The sequence below is a fragment of the Petaurus breviceps genome, unplaced genomic scaffold, assembly GCF_028583685.1.
Source record: "Petaurus breviceps papuanus isolate PSGF00001 unplaced genomic scaffold, PetGlider_PUasm1.0 175, whole genome shotgun sequence".
Taxonomy (NCBI): domain Eukaryota; kingdom Metazoa; phylum Chordata; class Mammalia; order Diprotodontia; family Petauridae; genus Petaurus; species Petaurus breviceps.
The window spans coordinates 16720597-16724995 of record NW_027185764.1 but is presented as its reverse complement, the minus strand read 5'-3'; positions in this window follow the sequence as shown (position 1 = coordinate 16724995).

The window sequence follows — 4399 nt, the reverse complement described above, 5'->3', positions numbered from 1 at the left end:
GTGTGTGTGTGTGTGTGTGTGTGTGTGTGTGTGTGTGTGTGTGTGTGTAGGCATATAAATTTAGTTCAATTGACACCAATATTCTTTCTTAAGTATAGAGCTGGTCAAAGGAACCCAAATTATAAACTACAGATGCTTAGAAGTGAATCTTGACCTGATAGACAAACATGTTAAAGTATGTCTCTTGAGAAAATGCTCTAAGTCGTTCAGTACAAAACTCTTTGAAGGTGCCTCACAGGTAGTCAGAAGACTGCTACTTGGATCACAGACTATTCATTAGCTTTGGAAGGCCCTGGAAAATTTCTCTGGTCTGATAGGTAAGCCCTTTCAGGACCATGGACACAACACTCCCAAGGGGGTAGAAATATGTATGTTTCGGGTTCGTTCTGACAAGGGCTAACCCCACTCTCCCGAGCCTGCAAAGTTCCCAGTGGGATGGTCAGTTTGGAATCCTTCTTTACAAGAATAAGGATTTTCACAGTGCCTGGCACATATGTGCAAAATAAATGCCCATTCATTCAAAGACCCTTCTGACACTTCTTTGGATTTCCAGCCTACGTAACATCAGTGTTGATGTCGTAGAGAATATTTTCTGTAAAATACATTATGGGACAAAATCAACAATGTCCTCCAGAACCATTCCCATTTTAATAAGCAGCTAGGGCCTGTTCGTTTGCCCTGAATAATTATGTTACTAACCACACCACCACAAAACAAAACAAAACTATAAGCCACAGACCAGAGCAAAGAATGCCCTACTCCCAATTAGAAGAGTTTGAGAGCCTCTGATTTAGCCCATTCCCTTGTCTCCAGGTGGGAGCCCAGAGGGGCTGCCAATCAATCAAACAAACATTTCTTAAGCCCCTACTGGGTGCCATAAAGCACTATGATAGTCTTAAGCAAATGCAATTACCTGTATCACAGGGTTGTTATGAACAAAGTGTTTTCGTGAGCCTGATTGCTTATTTAAACATAAGTTCTTTTTTATTAATCAGAATAACAAGCACTTATGCAAATATAAATTAATAATAAACACATGTAAATGTAATTTAATAATAATAACCATACTTAAAAAAATTAATAACAGCAACAAAGGTGATTCTTGAGAAATCTTGTAGGGCAACCCTCCTAGTGAGGAAACTCTTTGTCTCTAGCCTAAATCCCTCTTGCTGTAATTTACACCACCACCCCCTTCCCACCCTATCATCAGCAGAGATGGAGAACAGCTGGTCACCACAGCCCCTTACAAATAAATCCCTCCAGGCCTACAAATGCAGGGGGAGTCCTGCAGCAGAAGGCTAGAGCGTGACTCTTCTGTGGTCCCTGGCTGGGTCCTGCTAGATAGAATCCTGCAAACACATTACTTTTGAAGGCATCCAAAAGGGGCCCCTAGGAGCAGGGGCAGATTGGTATCGGACTCCATCGGCCTCTCTGCCTGGGCCCTATTAATCGGAGGGGGAGATACAAATGCTGGCTTAAAAAAAAACACCCTACCCCACCACCCTGAAACTCATTTTCAGGCTTTGTGAAGGGAGGGGAAAGAAATTGGAGTTGCTATCATGGTCTGGCTGGAAAGTGTGGGTCGCAGGGGGATGGTACAGGATCCTTTGTGTCACCAAAGTCCCAGGTGCATTGTGTACTGGGCAGAACTTTAGCTTACAATTTAGGATTAAAGTAAATCCTAGTATTTTTCTGCATGCCTGCCTGCTCCCTGGTTCCCGGAGACTGCTGGGTAACTGCCTATTATCCCGTGGTTCCACTCCAGTGCCCTCCCCAATAAAACTTTTCATATCCTTATAAACGAACTAGATTGCCGTGTTATAAACATTTACACTGTGCTAACAGATCATCTCCGCACATCAGAATTGGCTAAATTCCCTTTTCCAGATGAATATATTGAAGGAGATTAGAGATATGATAGCTTTTCAGATTGCTGAACCCAGAGAAATTAGTTTAGTGAGCATTTACAGAGGCTAAATTGGAACCATTAAATAGTGGATTAAATTGATGGTACTTTCATTGTCTGTCCTTCGGAACTGCTGTAAAATCAATTAGCCGTCACTATTCCATTCTCCATATAGTGAGATTGTCAGCTTGCCTAGAAGCCTCTGCAGAACCTCACAGCAGTAGCAAGCAGTGTGAAAATACACCTATTAGGTGATGTGGCATGAAATAACATCATAGGGCAGAATGTCCCAGTGAGACTTATCCCTGCCTTATCTCTGCTTTAACAGAGAGGGGACGGACAATGCTCTCGGGTGACACTCTTATCCTGCCAGCACGAGCGACTCCGTGTTCTCTGGACCGGCAATTATTGTGGCCTGATCGGCCGGGCCTGAGGCCCACGGCCCAGGCCTGGGAGGGTCCATAGCCAAATAGTCTGGCTCCCCCATTTTGAGGAGTGTGTTAGGGACAGGCTCAAGACAGATGTGAGGCTGGAAGGAGTGAAGTGTTCTGTGTCTCCCATTCTTTGGAGAGCCCAGCTTCCTGGAAGGATAAGGGGGTAATGCTAGAGGCAAGAAGGGACCATAGGAGTCATCTAGCTCAGCTTTCCAATTTTACTGATGAGGAAACTGAGGCCCTGAGAGGGGAAGCAGGTAGTGAGTCCATGAAGGAACTTGGACCAGAGCTCAAGTTCCCCTCACTCCCAATGCATCTCACTTTTTACTGTATTGAAAGCAAGTCTTTCTTCAGGGACATCTCTAGATAGCACAGGAACATTCCTGAAGTGGGATTAGAGGCCCAGGGCTTTGGCCATCCCTCTCAATATTCTTATGCAATTGAAATCAGGTAAGATGTGCATAGAGGGCAGCTTTCAGAAGGAGAGGCACCAAAGAGTGCTGCAGGGAGTGTGGGAAGGGCGTATAGACAGACTCACCTTTGCGAGGAGAATTGTAGGCTCACTGCATGCTTATGGGGCTCAAATCTTGGGGTTTTTCCTTTTTTTCTTTTTTTTCAGCAAGCAATCAAATCTACCTCCTTATCCCTCATTAGAACTACCTCCCTAAATTACTACCCAAGACCAGCAACACTAGGTACCCCAGAGTATGTGAGCACGGGACTGCAGGAAAGATTGTGCCCAGAAGAACAGCTCTGTTTGTGCCAGCTCCTGGGCTTCTTATCATTAGTTAAGGTTGATGGTGTCTTTCATGCTAGTTAAGGAATGTCTTATGGTGAACATAAAAGAAGAGGACAGTAAAGATCTGTAACTAGGGCAGGGCAGCTGGGACTTTGTTCCAGGGTGCTGAAATTCACGGGGCACCTAAAGCACTCACCTAGGGCACTCCCACCCCCACATACTCATGTACACACACCGGCTGAGCTTTTGCCCATATAGCCCTACCCTCAGTGACTCCCTCCCTGGGGGCCCACTTCTTCCTCTTAGTGAATGTGCCCTCTCTCTTCCCAAAACAGATAGAACTTTAACAGTATAGAAATATCTCAGTGTCTTAGGGGAATGCTTCCCTCCCCACATCCCCACATCTATATCCTAGTTGAACTTCCCTTCTTTAAAACTTATCCCGGGCACAAAAATTCCTACTTATGGTTATGGGTGATAATATTGGGGGGTGGGAGAACAATTTAAAATAAACCTTTGTCGTTTATGACCTTTTCCCTAGATGTTTCAGTGTTGACTTCTTTCTATAAGGGGCATAGCTAATCTAGGGTTTGGAGCTTGTATTTAAAAAGTTTGTTATTTGTTATGTTTTAAAAGGTGTTATTTATCATGTTCAAATAAGAAAGAACTCTAATGACCATCTACTCTTACCCTCTTATTTTCACCTAGGAATATAAGAGGTGATGTGACTCACCCAAAATCACATGATCTGTGAAGGAGTCATTAGCATGGCCAAATCTTAGACCAATGCCCTTTTGACTATTACCAGTAGACTCTTCAACTCAACCCAACTCAACTCAACTTGGTGCAACTCAATTAAATTTGATGAGAATTTATTTAGTTTAACTCAACTTAAAATTATTTACTGAGGACCTTTTAGGAACCTAGTGCTATAATGGGGTGTGAAGGAAAGAGAAAGCATATTCCCTACTTTTTTTTTAGGGTGCTATACTCTTGGGGGGAAATAAGACATATATTCATGAATTCAATTAAATTCCTATCTACAAGTATTTATTAAAGGATAGGTCTGAACATATTCCTCTCCTTCCCATCCCCAGTCAATAAACTTCAATGGTTCTCTATTACCTCTAGGATCAAACATGAACTCTCTGTTTGGCATGGAAGGCTCTTCACTATCTGGTCCCTTCTCATCATTCCAGTCTTCTGCCATATTATTCTCCATCCTCCTGTCCAGCCATACCAGTCAGTTTGCTGTTCTATGCTTTTGTGTTGGTTGTCTCCACAAACCCCCTACCCCTCATTCTCCACCCCCCCACTCCC